General features: G+C 46.6%; 1 protein-coding gene across 1 annotated transcript in view; it reads right to left on the reverse strand.

The window, feature by feature from the left end:
* BOLL (boule RNA binding protein) overlaps positions 1–20,513 on the reverse strand; it is a 927,996-nt gene that overhangs the window by 420,734 nt on the left and 486,749 nt on the right. The gene's annotated exons all lie outside the window — the stretch shown is intronic.

A 20,513-nucleotide genomic window follows, 5' to 3' on the forward strand; every position in this document is an offset into this window, starting at 1 on the left:
GTTTTTTTTATACTTTACAATTGCAAAAATATAATTGTTTTAAATGTATAATAAAATACAAACTATTAGAATTAGAATAGATTTAATATACTACTGTTCAACTCAAGACAAGTCAAGTCAAGTCAAGTCAAAAGATTTATATAGCGCGCTACATACCCAGAGGGTCTCAAGGCGCTTGAAGAAGGGTGGGGAATTACTTGTCGAATATCCAAGTTTTAAGTTGCTTTCTGAATGCAAGGTGGTTATGAGTGAGACGAAGGTGAGTGGGGAGTGAGTTCCAGGTTTTAGCTGCCAGGTAGGAGAAGGATCTACCTCCCATGGTGGTTTTGTTGATGCGAGGTACGGTAGCAAGGGCTTGGTTGGAGGATCGTAGCTGGCGGGAGGGGGTGTAGAAGGAAAGTCGTGTGTTGAGGCATTCGGGTCCAAGTTCGTAAAGTGCTTTGTGTGCGTGGGTTAGGAGGCGGAAAGTAATCCTCTTATTGACGGGGAGCCAGTGGAGGTTTTTCAGGTGACCAGAGATGTGGTCTTTACGCGGGATGTCTAGTATGAGTCTGGCTGATGCGTTCTGGATGCGTTGGAGTTTTTTCTGGAGTTTTGCGGTGGTACCGGCGTATAGGGTGTTTCCGTAGTCCAGGCGGCTTGTAACCAGTGCATGGGTGGCCGTTTTTCTGGTTTCGGTGGGGATCCAGCGAAATGTTTTTTTGAGCATGCAAAGAATGTTGAAGCAAGATGATGAAACGGCGTTGACTTGTCTGTTCATAGAGAGTGAGGAGTCCAGGATGACGCCCAGGTTCCGTGCGTGGTCCGTCGGGATGGGTGCTTTTCCAAGGGCCTCTGGCCACCAAGAGTCATCCCAGGCGGAGGGGGAGGTACCTAATATAAGGACTTCTGTTTTGTCTGAGTTCAGTTTCAGACGGCTGTGCTTCATCCACTCGGCTACTTCTTTCATTCCTTCATGTAGGTTGGTTTTGGCGGTGTTAGGGTCTTTGGTGAGTGAGAGGATCAGTTGAGTGTCGTCAGCATAGGAGATGATGTTGAGGTTGTGTTGGCGTGCGATGGCCGCGAGGGGGCTCATGTATACGTTGAAGAGGGTGGGGCTGAGTGAGGATCCTTGTGGTACGCCGCAGATGACTTCAGTGGCCTCTGACTTGAATGGTGGGAGGCGGACTCTCTGGGTTCTTCCGGTGAGGAACGAGGTGATCCATTCCAGTGCTTTTCCTTGGATTCTGATGTTTCTGAGGCGCTGTAGAAGGGTGCTATGACAGACTGTGTCGAAGGCTGCGGAGAGGTCGAGGAGGATGAGGGCGACTGTGTCTCCATTGTCCAGTAGAGTTCGAATGTCGTCTGTTGCTGCGATGAGGGCGGTCTCCGTGCTGTGTTTGGCTCAGAAGCCGGACTGTGAGGAGTCGAGGGATTTGTTGGTTTCGAGGAAGGCGGCGAGCTGGTTGTTGACAGCTTTCTCGATGGGGAATGGAAGGAGCAAGATGGGGCAGTAGTTTTTGAGTTCGGTGGGGTCAGCTGTGGGTTTTTTCAGAAGGGCGCTTAGTTCTGCGTGTTTCCAGCTTTCCAAGAAGGTGGCGGAGTTGAAGGAGCAGTTGATGACGTCTCGGAGGTGTGGTGCAATGATGGAGTCTGCTTTGTTGAAGATGTGGTGAGGGCATGGGTCTGTGGGGGATCCTGAGTGGATGGAGTTCATCAGGTGGATTGTGTCCTCAGTGGAGATTGTGTTCCGGTCATTAAGGATGTTCAAGGGGGGTGAAGGTGCGGCAGAAGGTTGGGAGGGTTGGTCTCCGGGTCGGTTGTCGAAGCTGTTGTGGATGTCTGCGATTTTGTTGTGGAAGAACGAAGCTAGGGAGTCGCAGAGGGCTTGAGAGGGGGTGATGTCGTTGGAGTTGGCTGAGGGGTTGGTAAATTCTTTGACGATGTTGAATAATTCCTTGCTGTTGTGGGCGTTGTTATCTAGTCGGTCTTTGAATGCGGCTTTCTTGGCAGATCGGGTTAGTTGGTGGTGTATGCGGGTGGCGTTTTTGAAGGCGTCCCTGGTGCTGGAGTTTGGGTCTTTTTTCCAGGCTTTCTCGAGGGAGACGACAGAGTTTCTTTGATTTCTTAAGATCATCGTTGAACCAGGAGGCGTTTTTGCTGCCTAGTTTGATTTGACGTTTTTCCAACGGTGCTAGGATGTCGGCGCTGTTGGATAGCCATTGAGTGAGGTTAATGGCTGCTTGGTCGGGGTTTGAGGAGTGGACAGGGGGGTTTTGAAGAAGCGATGAGGAGATCTGGTCGATGGTGATTTTGTTCCAGTTTCTTCGCAGAGTAGGTTGAGGATGGTTGTGAGTTGTGGTCTTATTGTAGATAAAGTGAACGCAGCTGTGGTCCGTCCAATGGAGAGTTGTGGTGTGACTGAAGGAGACATGTTTGCTGGAGGTGAAGATAGGGTCGAGTGTGTGACCTGCGATGTGGGTGGGGGAAGTGACAAGTTGTTTGAGTCCGAGGTTGGCGAGATTGTCCAGAAGGGTGGTGGCGTTGCTGTCATTGCTCTTTTCCAGGTGAAAGTTGAGGTCTCCCAATAGAATGTATTCCTCGGAGGGGAGGGCGTGTGGGGTGATAAAGTCAGTGATGTCGTCGCTGAATTGTGCACGGGGTCCTGGAGGCCGGTAGAGGAGGGTGCCTCTGAGTGTGGTCTTGGGGTCGGTGTGGATCTGGAAGTGAAGGTGTTCGGCGCTGGCAAGGTTGACGTCTGAGCTGATTGAGATGCGGATGGAGTTCTTATGGACGATAGCGATGCCTCCTCCTGTTTGGTCGGTGCGGTCCTTACGGATGATCTTGTATCCTTCCGGGATGGCAAAGGTGATTTCTGGGGCTGATGAGGCGTTCATCCATGTTTCCGTTAGGAAGGCGACGTCTGGAGATATGGTGTCTAGTAGGTTCCAGAGGTCGATGGCGTGTCTGTGGACCGAGCGGGTGTTGAGCAGGATGCATTTTAGGTGGTTGGAGTCAGATATCTGTTTGGTGTTAGTGGATGAGGAGTTGGTCTTGGTGCCGTCAAACTTGCAGGAGTTACATGTGAAGGGTCCATGGGTGTGTCCAGGAGCGGCTTGGGCACAGTTGGGGAGTCGGCCGGGATTTAGTGCTAAGAGGATGGAGGCGTCGTAGGTGATGTGGGTGGGGTGGGTGGTGCGGGGACCAGGGGGTCTGGCAGTCACTAATAGGTATTTTAAAACGAAAGAGTATAAATTGGCAAGGAGATACTCTGCCAGTGCAACCAGTGGATATGTGTGACCATGATCAAGGGGTAACACATGGAGCGATGAGGTACCCTTGCGTCCTGTGGGCCTCAGTTTAAAGTGGACTTCATCTCCCAAACAGCAGTGTGCCTGGAGGCTTGTTTGCAGAGTGACGGAGAAAGGGGGTGTTGTCTCTGACTACATCTCATCAATCCAGCTGTGTGGGGCTTACTGGAGCTAACAGGGGGGCTAGTGGGCCCCAGGGACCCTCAAGAGGCAAAGGGACTTTATTCACCAAATAGTAGTGCCCCAGGAGGTGTGTTTGCAGAGTGGTGGAGAAAGGGGAGTGGCCTGCGACCACCTCTCATCAATCTCACTGTGTGAGGCTTACTGGAGGTAACTGGTGGGCTAGTTGGCACCTAAGGACCCTCAGCAGAGAAGGGGACTTCATCCCCCAACCAAGAGCATGCCAGGAGGCGCGTTTGCAGAGTGGTGGAGAAAGGGAGCCTGTTACCTCGAGTAAGTTTCCTACAGCAGGATTGCTGAGAAGTGTCAGAGGCCATGCCCTGTTCTCCACCACTCTGCAAATGTGCCACCTGGTGCACTACTAGTTGGGGGATAAAGTCCCCTTGGCTAAAAAAGGACTTTGGGGGCCAAGAAGCCCTCCTGGTACGTCCTGCACAGCAGAATTCCTGAGAGCTGGTTGGAGGCCCAGCCCCCTTTCTCCACCACTCTGCAAAAGTGACTGCTAGTTAAAAAAATTATTAGAAATTCCCTAAAAAAACAAAGGTTACAGTGATGTTATAGTTAGCAAACAGAATTTAAAAACCGTAGAAATTCAAAAAAAAAACCAATGGTTACAGGGATGTTATAGTTGCAAATAAAATTTAAAAAACCTCAGAAATTTACCCAAAAAAAACAAAGGTTACAGGGACTTTATATTTAGAAAATAGAATTTAAAAAACCTTAGAAATTCACAAAAAAAACCAAAGGTTACAGGGACGTTACAGTTAGGGCCAGATTTTACCCAAACCATGTAGGAGAGTAGGGTCTGCAATCCTATGATCACCCCAGATTTTTGCTTTTTGCTTCACTGGTTTACGACTTTACCTGGCTGTGGGCCTGCTAATCAGACCCACAGCCTAGCTGTTCTCTCTTTAAAATGACATGTGTACCTTAGGTGCATTTACCAATTGGTACTGGGCCACCTTATCAGACCTTGTAACTCAGGGCATAGGTGTACCCAGGGCCTACCAGGGGCTGCAGCATGTATTATGCCACCCCAGGCTGGCCATCTAAATCTGACACAACTGGCTGCAAGACAGCTGGGGCAAAGTGGTGTAATCACCCTTTGCTGTAGATATAGTATACCTATATCTAACCCTAAAATAGACACATGTATTCCTATCAGTCACTCCTATGGCAGGCCTTAACAATCCTGAAGGCAGAGTGCTTGGAATTATGTGAGATGGTGCTCTGGCATGAGCTGAGCCCGTCTGCAGCTTGCGGAACCAAGTCCTAATAGCTGTTCTATGATAACGCGTACCATATACTCTTAAGTGCCTTATAATCCTCGCGGTTATTTGCCAACTCTGGTATCGCTTTATCAAAACATGTCGAGTAAGGTGTCATACGAATTGGAATACTAACCCCTCCCCAATTCACAATTCACACTTTTGTAGTATATGGTTTTTCGTGCCCCTCTGGCATTTGCGTAAATTGTGCGACTTTCAGTATTTCTTTAAGAGTTTTGTATTGTGCTTAGCGCCCTGTCCTCATAAAGAGTCCAGGGCTGTTGTGTTATAAATAAATATCCTTTTATTTTCATAACAACTTGTGTGGTGTCCTTTCACTTGGTGTTCAAGGGGTATATGTGATGGTATAACAGCTGGCTTAACACGCCCTCTAGAGTTTAGCCTAAAGACTGCTCTTGTCCATGCTACTAGGATAGCTGGTCTATAAGGTTGACTTACAACCAATCATCAATAAGGGTCGTTTGGACTGATACATAGTGATCACTAGAATAGTGAGCACTGCATATCAGGCCAACTTCTCACATTGGTGAGCAGCGGTTGGGATTTGAGCTTGCTGTTGTTTTACCACACGTATCCTAAGAATATCATTTGAAAGATCACATAAGTACAAAGGTACATATAACTTAGCTTAGAATACTCTACTGAACCAGCTGTTGTAGTTCAACAGGGCCTAGCACACCCTGACTACAACTCTTAGCAAGGGATCAGTAGGCAAACAAATAGTGTAGGTAAGTGCATCACTTACACCTCACTAGAAAAGCATGTCAGACAAAGGAGGGAACTCAGAGGCCCCCCTTGTGTCAGTTGACCCTCCACAGGTCGTCTCAAGATATGCAGCTCTTAGCTTCCAGGAGATGAGACAAGTGTGTACCTCCAGGAAGCTAAAACAGGGTTCTAACCCTACCATCCCATTCCTGATTGGTCTCTTAGAGACTTATGATGCCAGGAGGGCTTCTAACACAGGCCCTTCTAATCCAGATGGGAACATGCCCCCCTTAGAGGGAACCCTTGGGGACCCTGACCTCCAACTCAATGGCACAGGTAGTGATGAGGAGGAAGAGGATCAGGAAGTGTCAGGGGATGAGGCAGAAAAGGGTCAGGTAGAAGTCAGTAGACTCACCAGGACCAACTTAAGCAGGCATGAGAATGGACTTGGGGGACCCCCAGGGCCACTTTCAGGCAGGCTTAACATTGGGAATGGACGAGTTAGGTCTCTATCCAGAGGCTCTAACAGATCCACTCGAACCAATGGCTCTCAGACCTCTTCTCACAGAGGGATGACATCCCCTCAGAGAAGAGAGCATGAAGCTAAGATGAGGGAAGTCAATCTGAGGATTGAAAGGGAAGAACTTGCCCTGGCCAAAGAGAGACTTGCCTTTGCTAGAGAGCAGAAATTGAGTGGGGCAGACCCCACTGGTGGCAGCATTTTACCTAGAGAAAAGGACAGGAGTTTAGACACTAGACACCTGAGTAAGATAGTGCCCCCCTTTAAACAAGGGGATGATATCCACAAATGGATAGCTCCTTTGGATAGGGCCTGCACTGTCCAGTGCGTCCCCCAGAGTCAGTGGGCAGCTGACTTGTGGCTCTCCTTTGAAGGCAAAGGTAGAGATAAGCTCCTCACTACTAGAGCTGAAGATGCTAACAATTACCAAATCCTGAAAAATACACTGATAGATGGGTTTGGCCTAACCACTGAGCAGTACAGGTTGCTGTTCAGGGATACCCAGAAAACTCAGTCTCAGGATTGGTCTGACTTTGTGGATTGTGCCACTAAGGCTTTGGAGGGCTGGTTGCTGGGCAGTAAGGTTACTGATTACACAGGATTGTACAATCTGATCATGAGAGAACAGATTTTAAATAATTGTCAGAACCAGTTGTTGCATCAGCACCTTGTTGACTCGGATCTGACCTCTCCCCAAGAATTGGGAAAGAAGGCAGACAGATGGGTCAGAACAAGGGTTAAGCAGAACCAGAATCAGAACCAGGGTGGTCAGAAGAAAGCAGACCAGAAGGGTAATAATAAGAATGAGCAAAATGACCAGAAGTCTTCCACAGGCCCCCAACAAACCAAAGAGGGTGGGGGTCAGGCTTCACAGCAGAAAAAGAAGACTCAAGAAGGCCAGTCTAAAAGGTGGTGCCAATACTGCAAAAGTAAAACTCACTGGTTTAGTGAGTGCACCAAGAAAGGAGGGCAAACTCCTACCACTGCAGCCCCTAAGGCACCTGCACTCCCTAGTACAGTCAGCAGTGGTAGTGCACCTCACAAGGGATTAGTTGGGTTAACCTTGGGTTCTGAGGGGTATGACAACTTAGTTGGCACACTCACTCAGGCTGTCCTTGTCTGTACAGGGGATGTGGATATATACCCTGATGCAAGTCCCAATACTTTGGTCAAATACAGACAGACACCTTTTATTAATGGAAAAATGGCTCAGGCCTACAGGGACACTTGTGCCAGTGTCACAATGGTGACACCTAACTTTGTGGACCCTGGACAGATCATGCTAGGTAGAGACTACCTAGTGACCAATGCCAGCAATGTCAGTACCCACCATAGTATGGCAATTGTTGATTTCTCCTGGGGAGGGGTAAGTGGCCAAAAGAAAGTTGTGGTTAGTTCAGACCTCCCAGTTGAATGTTTGTTGGGCAATGATTTGGAGACATCCCTATGGTCAGAAGTGGAGCAGAGGACTCACATGGAAATGTTAGGCGTGCCAGCACATGTGCTTGCTGTGACTAGGTCACAGGCCAGAAGATGCCCCACTGAACAGGTGCTGGATCCTGGAACAATGGACCAGACACCTTCCAAGAGAAAGAGCAGTAGGGTTAAGGCATTGCCTTCCCCCTTGCCCCAGGTTGTGGATCAAGTCTCAGAGGAGGCTGACCTCAAGGAACTGAGGGAAACTGAGCCTAAAGAACTTGAACCTGATCAGTGGGGATTGACATTGTTGGTCCAATGGAATGCCAGACAGCATCAGGGCACAAGTTTATACTGGTGGTGGTGGACCATGCCACCAGGTATCCTAAGCTATTCCCCTTAGGACTACTACAGCACCTGTTGTGGCAAGAGCCCTAGTTGGAGTGTTCTCCAGAGTGGGCTTCCCTAAGGAGGTTGTCTCTGACAGAAGTGCAAACTTCATGTCAGGATATCTGACTGCTATGTGGAAGGAATGTGGTGTCAATTACAAGTTCACCACACCCTATCATCCACAGTGCAATGGGCTTGTTGAAAGGTTCAACAGGACCCTTAAAGGGATGATTCATGGACTACCTGAAAAGCTCAGGCGTAGATGGGATGTCCTGATACCCTGCCTTTTGTTTGCTTATAGAGAAGTCCCACAGAAGGGGGTTGGCTACAGCCCTTTTGAACTTTTGTATGGACATCCTGTAAGAGGACCCCTGTGTTTGGTGAAGGAAGGATGGGAGAGACCTCTCAAAAAGCCTGCAACCAACATAGTGGACTATGTACTTGGTCTCCGCTCCAGGATGGCTGAGTATATGGAAAAGGCTTCTAAAAACCTTGAGGCAAGCCAAGAACTCCAAAAAGTTTGGCATGACCAAAAGGCTGTCCTGACTGTGTACAAGCCTGGACAGAAGGTGTGGGTGTTGGAGCCAGTGGCCCCAGCAGCACTCAAAGACAAATGGTCTGGGCCCCACACAATCATTGAGCAAAAGGGAGAGGTCACCTACCTGGTGGACCTTGGAACTCCCAGGAGCCCCCACAGGGTGCTCCATGTGAATAGGCTCGAGGCATATGTCGACAGGAGGGACATGAGCTTGCTCATGGCCACAGATGAGGGACAGGAGGAGGAGAGTGACCCTCTCCCAGACCTGCTCACTCAGAACCCTGATGATGGGCCAGTAGATGGTGTTGTCTTTTGTGGCAGCCTCTCTGAGCATCAGCAAAAGGATTGCAAACAAGTTCTTCAATCCTTTAGACATATGTTCTCTCTGACACCCAGTCAGACCAATTGGTGTACCCATGAGGTTGACACTGGGGACAGTCTGCCAGTTAAGAGTAAAATCTACAGGCAACCTGATCATGTAAGAGACTGCATCAAATCAGAAGTGCAGAAAATGTTGGAGCTGGGAGTCATTGAGCCCTCAGATAGCCCTTGGGCTAGTCCAGTAGTTCTAGTGCCAAAGCCTCACACCCAGGGTGGTAAGAAAGAGATGAGGTTTTGCGTAGACTACAGAGGCCTCAATGCAGTCACTAAGACTGATGCCCACCCAATACCAAGGGCAGATGAACTTATAGATAGATTGGCTTCTGCCAACTACTTAAGCACATTTGACCTGACAGCTGGGTATTGGCAAATCAGGTTAGCTGAGGAAGCCAAGCCCAAGACAGCATTTTCTACCCCTGGTGGGCATTATCAGTTTGTGGTAATGCCCTTTGGTTTGAAAAATGCACCTGCCACCTTCCAAAGGCTGGTGAATCAAGTTCTCACTGGGCTGGATGACTTCTGTGCAGCATATCTTGATGATATAGCTGTCTTTAGTTCCACCTGGGAGGATCACCTGGTCCACCTGAGGAAAGTGTTAGAGGCACTGCAAGCAGCAGGTCTCACTATCAAGGCCACAAAGTGCCAGATAGGGCAGACACAGGTTGTATACCTGGGCCACCTTGTAGGTGGAGGCCAGGTTCAGCCACTGGAGAGCAAGATACAGCCCATCAAGGACTGGGCTCCTCCAACCACCCAGACTCAGGTTCGAGCTTTCTTGGGCCTGACTGGTTATTACAGGAAATTTGTCAGAAATTATGGATCAATTGTGACTCCACTTAATGACCTGACAAGTAAAAAGATGCCAAAGAAAGTTCAGTGGACAGCAGGCTGTCAAAAAGCATTCGATGACCTAAAGCAGGCCATGTGCACAGCACCTATCCTAAAGAGTCCAGACTACTCCAAACCATTCATTGTCCAAACAGATGTTTCTGAGTTGGGTGTGGGAGCTGTTCTATCTCATCTGAATTTTGATGGTCATGACCAGCCCATTGCTTTTATTAGCAGAAGGCTGACCCCCAGAGAGAATAATTGGTCAGCTATTGAGAGGGAGGCCTTTGCTGTGGTTTGGGCCCTGAAGAAACTGAGGCCATACTTGTTTGGCACTCATTTCAAGATTCAGACCGACCATAAGCCCCTCTTGTGGCTAAATCAGATGAAGGGTGAAAACCCCAAACTGCTTAGGTGGTCCATTTCCCTACAGGAGATGGATTTTACAGTGGAGCATAGACCTGGCACTGATCATGGCAATGCAGATGGGCTCTCCAGGTATTTCCACTTAGAGCAAGAAGACTCACCTGGTCAAGGTTAGTTTATTGTCCCAAAGTTTGGGGGGGGGGGGTCATGTAGGAGAGTAGGGTCTGCAATCCTATGATCACCCCAGATTTTTGCTTTTTGCTTCACTGGTTTACGACTTTACCTGGCTGTGGGCCTGCTAATCAGACCCACAGCCTAGCTCTTCTCTCTCTAAGTTGACATGTGTACCTTAGGTGCATTTACCAATTGGTACTGGGCCACCTTATCAGACCCTGTAACTCAGGGCATAGGTGTACCCAGGGCCTACCAGGGGCTGCAGCATGTATTATGCCACCCCTGGCTGGCCATCTAAATCTGACACAACTGGCTGCACGACAGCTGGGGCAAAGTGGTGTAATCACCCTTTGCTGTAGATATAGTATACCTAAATCTAACCCTAAAATAGACACATGTATTCCTATCAGTCACTCCTATGGCAGGCCTTAACAATCCTGAAGGCAGAGTGCTTGGAATTATGTGAGATGGTGCTCTGGCATGAGCTGAGCCCGTCTGCAGCTTGCAGAACCAAGCACTAATAGCTGTTCTATGATAACGCGTACCATATACTCTTAAGTGCCTTATAATCCTTGCGGTTATTTGCCAACTCTGGTATCGCTTTATCAAAACATGTCGAGTAAGGTGTCATACGAATTGGAATACTAACCCCATGCCAATTCTGGCGACGGGGTTAGCATTCCACCCTTCTAGAAGGACACGACATGTATGTAACTGTGAACCCCGGTTAAAGTTAACTCGAGCCTCAGCATCACAAAATGGATGCAGCCACCACAGACACAAGTCTGACCCCCTGCAGCTGGGAGTCCTTCCAGCGAGGGGAGCTTGGACAAAGGGTTTCCTGTCAGGGGCGGTGCTAGCACCATCCCAGACAGGGTTTTGTGTATCCTAGGTAGGCAGGGCTGAATAGGAAGGTGACTGCAAGTGGCACCCCGGTGCTCACTGTGCATCTACCAGTTTGAACCAGTTCCAGGGGCACACCAGCCCCTGAGCTGGTGAAAGTCCGGCATGGGAGAGGGGTGTAACCACCCCCCTTCCTGGTCCCACCCATGGGCAGGACCTAGTCGCGTACCAGCCCCTTTCTTTAGAATAAAGGTGGGAGCGGGGACCCTTCCAAATTAGATCATCTTTGAATCCTGAAACTACTTTCTACGAAAGGAACTCAAGACTTCTTCCTAAGATTTCTCCCTTGTGTCTAAGGAGTAGTCACCCTGCAGCAGCAGGAACCAACTAAGTATCTTGCAGTTTGCTGAAACGTCCTTCCTCCGGAAACAGACTGCCCAGCTCGACGAGACCCGGACTCCCTGCCCTCTCTGACCTCAACCTGCCTCTACAGCACAGCTGAGAACCGTAGGTGCGACGAGACCAGTGGACCCGGCGACCATCAGGACCAGCACGACACTGACCCAGCACGACCGCCGAGGGACCCTCGAGTGGGTGCATTGGGGTAAGAGAAGCCCCAACCGCAAGCAGCACGAGCACCGAAGACCAGCCCCCCAACATCCACCAGATCTGCGTGGGGCCCTTTTGCTTCTGTGTCGCTTGCCACGTTGTCCGGCCCGTTGGCTAGTGACCCTCCAGACGACGTCCTACGTTTATTTCACCGCTGGTCTGGCTCCTCTAGACTGGCCCAAGTCTCCTCCTGAAGGGGACCTTCCTCGGACCCTCCTGGTCCACCCAAGACGCCATTTTGTGTCGCCACGTGGGCTTGCCGTAGCCAAGGCTTGTTGCCTCCTTCACCGGATCCAGCATCCCCAGCAGCAGACATCCGACGTGGGACAGCTCGCAGACCTCCAGCCTGGTCGACATCTGCGCCCCTGGTCCGTGCAGCAGCAGAATCCAGTGTCACCTCTTCGCCTAGCTGAGTGACCTCGTCCGGTGCCATCCTGGTGCCCACCTAATCACTGGCTAATGATACAGAACTTGGTCCCCTCTGCTTACAGGTACTCTTCTTCAGCTGATCCCGTCCTTGGATCAGCCCGGAACATCTTCACTGGTCGCCTGCCAGCAACTTCCACTTCAGGCTCCTGGTTCGTCAACGAGGATTCCCGACGGCACTTGAACCCTATGCAGACGCAGCCCCTGGGCTAGGTAAACCGAGTACCACGGTGCTCCAGCGTAGAACCACTCTCTAAGTGTCTAGATCCACTTTCGTTTTTGACCTACCTAGTCGGGTTCGCCCGAGAACACTAACTTTTGCATTTACTAGTATCCATAGACTTTGTCCCGCATTACGCGTGAGAGTTCCCACTCTGCACACGGCGTTCCTAGACCTCCTGCTTCTAATTTAAGGGTTCAGCATTGTAGGCCTAGCGATTCCAAAGTCTCTGAGAGTAGTACTTACCTGCTAGTAATTCCGCATTCCACTTTTGTAGTATATGGTTTTTCGTGCCCCTCTGGCATTTGCGTAAATTGTGCGACTTTCAGAATTTCTTTAAGAGTTTTGTATTGTGCTTAGCGCCCTGTCCTCATAAAGAGTCCAGGGCTGTTGTGTTATAAATAAATATCCTTTTATTTTCATAACAACTTGTGTGGTGTCCTTTCACTTGGTGTTCAAGGGGTATATGTGATGGTATAACAGCTGGCTTAACACGCCCTCAAGAGTTTAGCCTAAAGACTGCTCTTGTCAATGCTGCTAGGATAGCTGGTCTATAAGGTTGACTTACAACCAATCATCAATAAGGGTCGTTTGGACTGATACATAGTGATCACTAGAATAGTGAGCACTGCATATCAGGCCAACTTCTCACATAACAAAACCAGAGAAATTCAGCCGTTCTGGTTAGTTGATTTAACTGTAACTCGTGCACCCGCAATGCACTGCGTCTGACCGCACATATTACATCACTCATGACATGGTCGGTGACATGGTCAGGGACATCACTGATGAAATCACTGGTGACATCACCCACAGCTACTCTGATGCGCCCACTCACACCCCTATAGAATCTTTTATACACCCACAACCACTCCCACACAACCATTCACAAACCCATTCACAGAGCCATACCAGTACTTACACACCCAGTCACTGATCTACACACACATACACTCGCTCACCCATACTGCCACTCATAGACCCACTAACTCACTAATACAGCCATTGAGATATCCACTCGTACACCCATACAGGTGCTCACACATTGAGTGAGTCACCCACAGAACTACTCATACACCTAGACACTCACCCATACAGTCAATCGCAGACACTTCTTCACCCAGTTACACACACACACACCTACTTACTCATACGAACAGTAACACATACTCACTCAGCTATACAGTCACTGACAGAAGCATTTACTCATCCATATAGCCACTCACTCATTCATTAAGGGCCAGATGTAGGTAGCCCTTTACCGATCGGAATCGGCCGAAAATACCGATTTTCGGCCGTTTCCGATCGGTAAAGGGCTAGGGAGATGTAGGTGCACATATTCGGTAATTTTACCGAATCGTTATTATTACCGATTCGGTAATATTTACCGATTCGGTAATATTTACTGATTCGGTAAAATTACCGAATATGCTATGTGGGTAGCCAATTTTCCATTGGCACATGGCTTACAGAATTGGTATTTTACCATGGAATACAAATCCATGGTAAAATACCGATTCCTGTGTACATGCACATATGTGCATGTACACATGTGCCATGTGACAGACAGACGTGCCCTTAGGGCATGTCTGTGTGCCACATTGCACACATGCCCGTTTTGGGTGTGCTAGAGGGTGTCAAAGTGACACCCCCTGCACCCTTGACAAATTCGGTATTTACCGATTCGGTAAATACCGAATCGGTATTTGAATTGAATCCTATGGGCTTCAAGGCCCATAGGATTCAATAGCAAATACCGGTTCGGTATTTACCGAATCGGTAAATACCGAATTTCAAGGTATCAGTAAAAAATCCAGATGTTGGTACCTACATCCCATTTACCGATTTTGAAATACCGAATCGGTAAAATTCGGTATTTCAAAATCGGTAAATGGGATTTACCTACATCTGGCCCACAGTCACATATACCCAGTCACTCACCTATACTGCCTCTCACATACTCAGTTACTCATCCATACTGACACATGCACTCAATCACAGTCACAGGCATACAGACACTTAATCACCCATACAACTTCTCACACACGCAACAGTACCCCATACAGCCACTGACTTACCCCCTCTCTCATCCATACAGGAAGTCACACACCTTCTCACCCACAAACACAGACACCCAGACAACCATAGAGGTAGTGAGACAACCAATCAATCACCCATACAAGTACCCACTAGCACACTGATACACCCACTTAGACATCAAGCGATAGACAGACACAAATTCCCACAACCAGTCACTCATCCACACACTCACTGAGACACCTAATCTTTCACTTATACAGTCCGTCACGCACCCACTGAGTCATCCAAATAGTCACTCCTGCACCCACTGATTCACCAATATACCATAGTATATATATTTAACACAAACTTTTTAAAAACAATGACAGTCACTGGATGATGTAATATGTGAGGTCATAAGCAGTGCATTGCGGGTGCACAAGTTATAGTTAACTCAGCTAACTAGAACGGCTCAATTTCTCTGGTTTTATTGAGTAAAATCTGACCCTAACTATAATGTACCTGTAACCTTTGGTTTTTTTTGTGACTATATACATATATATTTTCTCCAAATCACTTCTCTCCAATCACCACAAGAGAAACACGCACTCCAGTTTTTATTACTTAATCCAGTAATACATACACACCTTGCAGAATGTAAACCACCTTATGTGTTTTAGCATGCAAGACCGCTTGTTCACAAAGTTGAGGTTTGCGTGTTGGCCATCTTAGCACAATGATGAAAACGTCAGGACCTTTTATTCATTGGTAAGTAAAACTGCACTTTTATAACGTGAGACAAGTTTAGTGTTTTCCCTGAATACCTTATGCACCCTTGCAATGGTATTGGGAAATCAGTGATTTTATTTTGTTCTTATTCCAACTCGAGCTGAAGGACCACCAACATTGCAGTACAGGGAGAAATGAAGTTTCCAGGGGTCCTTCTCTAGTCAGATACAAGTGGTTGAAATGTCAATCACACGTCTTGGGGGTGGCTTCAACCTAGGAATCTGTATATATATATATATATATATATATATATACTCTAGCTTCTCTAAGGACTTGTGTTCATTTTCCATGGAATAAATAGATATATCAAAACTGGTTTATAATGAGGAACCACCATTGTAATAGGTTTCCTGAGAGTTATGGAAATTGGTGATGAAACCCTATTATACATAGGCATGATCAGCCAATGGGAAGTGCAAGTATCTGACAAATTATATTGCTTAGGAACCATTTTTTAGGTGTATGTGTACATGGCAAGGCAAAATTGCAGTCACTCAAAGTGAAAGCATCAAAGGGCTGGAGTGGGCTGATCTGTTTCTCTTCAACTTCTTCTGGGGTAGGAGGTAGGATAATTTGAGTGACATGTTAACCGACCAACGGTCAGAGTGTTAGTTGTAAGCCTTTATAAAAGTATGTATTTTGGTAGGATTCTTTTTTTTTTTTTCAGACATAAGACACGCAGTACAGCTAAGGCAGTGTTTAGGCTAGACCTAAAAATGAAGGCGGTGCCATAGATGGCAATATCTTCTTAAAGCACTAGCTGGTCCGGATGTCCATTATTCACCCTTTGTATGTGCTGCAATTAGAAATTCGGTTTTTTTCATCGTAAACAGGCAAAAAATGAAACTATGAACCACCATGTAGCTGCAGTAAAACAAAAACTTGCTACAGCTGTCATTTTGGAGCCCTTTATGACGAGTAAGTACGAGATCAGAGTATAATGCACATGAACAATCAGGCAATTCAGGATGGACTTAGGTTGTAATCACGTTAGTCAGGAAAGAAGAACTGTCTGGCAGCAGTGAAGAAGCCATTGCAGAAAAAAGTTTAATGCTGGAAATGGGTGGTAGGATTACAGAAATTAAATTCAGGAAAAAAAAGGTTGCCAACTGGATAAGACATTAGTAACAACAAGCAGAAGCTAGCACAAGCACATCAAAAAGTGAAGAGGAAACTAGGAGTAGTGTGCTAAATATCAAGCAGGGTGTAATATTGAATGTTACTGGGGATGAACAGGGAAGAGTTCACCGGTCTTTTAAATTACCACAGGCTGGATGTCATCACAAACAGTTGCAGATTCTGGTTGGCCTTTCTCTACCATTGTAGAGGAAGTGTGTAAGGACAAATTTGTGAACAAAGTGGGCACCAACATTGAACCTTAATGGGCAATAAACCACAAAGTTATACTGGAGTTTGAATATGTTGGGTTACAATGTTCTACTTCCATTTAAACCTCAAAGTACACAAAATGAGAAATGTACTTATGAATGTTTCAGAGGAAATGAGTACAGAATTGAAGACACTCAATGGAGCAAAGATAATAGAACCTCTAGAATATTCTCAATTGGTTTCCCATAGCTCCTGTAATCTAGTGCTTATGACAAAGTAAGGCTCTGCATTGAGTTAAGGGAATTAAATAATAACACAACAATTGATTAGTTCCCTCATCTCAAAACTAGCAAAATTATAGCTTTAATAAAAGGCAGTACAGTAGTTTTCCACATTCAAACATTTGTCAGCCTATCATCAGGAGCCCTTAAATCCTAAATGCAGGAGTTTAACTACGCGAATCATCTCTATTGGTTGTTTCCAATTTCGTATGCCATTTGATCAAGGTCTAGCAGCCACAGTTTTCTAGGGGATTACGATGGAATTATTTGTAGGCGCGCAAGGCATAGTGTGCGTTTAGAGAAGTTTTAAGTATATTTGAGCGTAATGAGAAGAACAGATGATTCTTACAAATGTTACTTTGCGGACCGAGAGTGTACGTTCCTTGGTCACGACCCAAAGCCCTGACATTGCATCTCACCATTTTGAGGATTATTTTTTATGAAGCCTCTCTAATATTTTAAATAGGTCTTTAAGACTATTAACATTTCTTCTACCATCTAATCTAGGAACCCTGGTTTGAACATTAAAGCCTAAAATCAGGAAAGGAACTTTCAATAATGATGTCACAAATTATGTACGTTTTATCAAAACCTACAGTGAGGGCAATAAGGAGATATATAATAGTCTCTATATAAACATTGTAGTATCCTACAGTGTTACAAATATTTACATAAGATAACCTGGCCAAACCCCTTATTACATATAAGAACGCACAAACGCTTCGTAATATTCTAATCCCAAATGATACTGTTACATTTTCCGCAGCTGAACATGAACCTGCTCCCATACCTTGGCTGAATGCTCTTCCTGTGGGATGCTATAGAAGCACAAAATGCATTTGCTTTAAATATGTGACAAACAATACAAATACTTTCCATGACTCTGGGGTGAAAATGTGTTTAACATATCTTCATCTATAAACAGTAACACGTCACTGTGTGTAAATATTCTGTACTGTGTATGGAAAAACCAGTATGCTGGTTTAACTATTGGGAAACTGAAAGAAAGAGGGAAAGAACACCTTAGGACCATTAGAAATAAAGATCCCAGATATCTTATGGCAGTACATTTTAATTCTGAACATAAGATCTAGGAACTGCAGGAGATCAGAGTTACTGGTATAGAATCTGTCAAACTGAATAGAAGAGGGGGTGACAGGGAGAAACAGGTCAGGATGAGGGAAATTTATTGGATTAATAGGTTAAATACAGTTAATTTAGGTCTCAATCTAGATAGGGAACTGCATACACTGGTATAAGCTGCTATTCTGGACACTGTGAATGACTTATGCTATGGACCTGTGTAATGGCTTAAGGTTATGGATCTATAGTATCGGAAACCCAGAGTTTGAGCTCAATATCAGAGTATCCTCCTTCTCAATAGCTCTTGCAGAGCTATAAATCTGGCACTTTTACCTGTCGACCATATAGGATGGCGCAGAGATGTTTATGATGATTTTGTACTATTATTTTTTTGCTTGATGTTTTCAGTCTGCTAAGTAAAATGTCAGATTAATTAATATTAAGTAGAAATTAAATAAAACTGCAGCAATTTACCATGTCACATGCTAAAATCGCTATATGTTGCTATTTAATTTATAGACTAAGCAAAAACGCATATGTGCAAACTGTTAAATGCTTAAAATAGATAAAGTTAAAATTCACATTCACTAGGAATATGAAAAGACTTAAAAATAAATTGTGCGTTTTGTAGAAAAACGAATTTATAGCATTTTTTACTTACCTGCATTGTATTAGATGTAAAAAGGCAACCACTTCAGCTAAAGTGAATCTTTGCTACATTTAAAATCAGGTTAGCTGAGGAAGCCAAGCCCAAGACAGCATTTTCTACCCCTGGTGGGCATTATCAGTTTGTGGTAATGCCCTTTGGTTTGAAAAATGCACCTGCCACCTTCCAAAGGCTGGTGAATCAAGTTCTCACTGGGCTGGATGACTTCTGTGCAGCATATCTTGATGATATAGCTGTCTTTAGTTCCACCTGGGAGGATCACCTGGTCCACCTGAGGAAAGTGTTAGAGGCACTGCAAGCAGCAGGTCTCACTATCAAGGCCACAAAGTGCCAGATAGGGCAGACACGGGTTGTATACCTGGGCCACCTTGTAGGTGGAGGCCAGGTTCAGCCACTGGAGAGCAAGATACAGCCCATCAAGGACTGGGCTCCTCCAACCACCCAGACTCAGGTTCGAGCTTTCTTGGGCCTGACTGGTTATTACAGGAAATTTGTCAGAAATTATGGATCAATTGTGACTCCACTTAATGACCTGACAAGTAAAAAGATGCCAAAGAAAGTTCAGTGGACAGCAGGCTGTCAAAAAGCATTCGATGACCTAAAGCAGGCCATGTGCACAGCACCTATCCTAAAGAGTCCAGACTACTCCAAACCATTCATTGTCCAAACAGATGTTTCTGAGTTGGGTGTGGGAGCTGTTCTATCTCATCTGAATTTTGATGGTCATGACCAGCCCATTGCTTTTATTAGCAGAAGGCTGACCCCCAGAGAGAATAATTGGTCAGCTATTGAGAGGGAGGCCTTTGCTGTGGTTTGGGCCCTGAAGAAACTGAGGCCATACTTGTTTGGCACTCATTTCAAGATTCAGACCGACCATAAGCCCCTCTTGTGGCTAAATCAGATGAAGGGTGAAAACCCCAAACTGCTTAGGTGGTCCATTTCCCTACAGGAGATGGATTTTACAGTGGAGCATAGACCTGGCACTGATCATGGCAATGCAGATGGGCTCTCCAGGTATTTCCACTTAGAGCAAGAAGACTCACCTGGTCAAGGTTAGTTTATTGTCCCAAAGTTTGGGGGGGGGGGGGGGGGGTCATGTAGGAGAGTAGGGTCTGCAATCCTATGATCACCCCAGATTTTTGCTTTTTGCTTCACTGGTTTACGACTTTACCTGGCTGTGGGCCTGCTAATCAGACCCACAGCCTAGCTCTTCTCTCTCTAAGTTGACATGTGTACCTTAGGTGCATTTACCAATTGGTACTGGGCCACCTTATCAGACCCTGTAACTCAGGGCATAGGTGTACCCAGGGCCTACCAGGGGCTGCAGCATGTATTATGCCACCCCTGGCTGGCCATCTAAATCTGACACAACTGGCTGCACGACAGCTGGGGCAAAGTGGTGTAATCACCCTTTGCTGTAGATATAGTATACCTAAATCTAACCCTAAAATAGACACATGTATTCCTATCAGTCACTCCTATGGCAGGCCTTAACAATCCTGAAGGCAGAGTGCTTGGAATTATGTGAGATGGTGCTCTGGCATGAGCTGAGCCCGTCTGCAGCTTGCAGAACCAAGCACTAATAGCTGTTCTATGATAACGCGTACCATATACTCTTAAGTGCCTTATAATCCTTGCGGTTATTTGCCAACTCTGGTATCGCTTTATCAAAACATGTCGAGTAAGGTGTCATACGAATTGGAATACTAACCCCATGCCAATTCTGGCGACGGGGTTAGCATTCCACCCTTCTAGAAGGACACGACATGTATGTAACTGTGAACCCCGGTTAAAGTTAACTCGAGCCTCAGCATCACAAAATGGATGCAGCCACCACAGACACAAGTCTGACCCCCTGCAGCTGGGAGTCCTTCCAGCGAGGGGAGCTTGGACAAAGGGTTTCCTGTCAGGGGCGGTGCTAGCACCATCCCAGACAGGGTTTTGTGTATCCTAGGTAGGCAGGGCTGAATAGGAAGGTGACTGCAAGTGGCACCCCGGTGCTCACTGTGCATCTACCAGTTTGAACCAGTTCCAGGGGCACACCAGCCCCTGAGCTGGTGAAAGTCCGGCATGGGAGAGGGGTGTAACCACCCCCCTTCCTGGTCCCACCCATGGGCAGGACCTAGTCGCGTACCAGCCCCTTTCTTTAGAATAAAGGTGGGAGCGGGGA

Source organism: Lissotriton vulgaris, chromosome 2_1 (assembly GCF_964263255.1).
Source record: "Lissotriton vulgaris chromosome 2_1, aLisVul1.2, whole genome shotgun sequence".
NCBI classification, from domain to species: Eukaryota; Metazoa; Chordata; class Amphibia; order Caudata; family Salamandridae; genus Lissotriton; species Lissotriton vulgaris.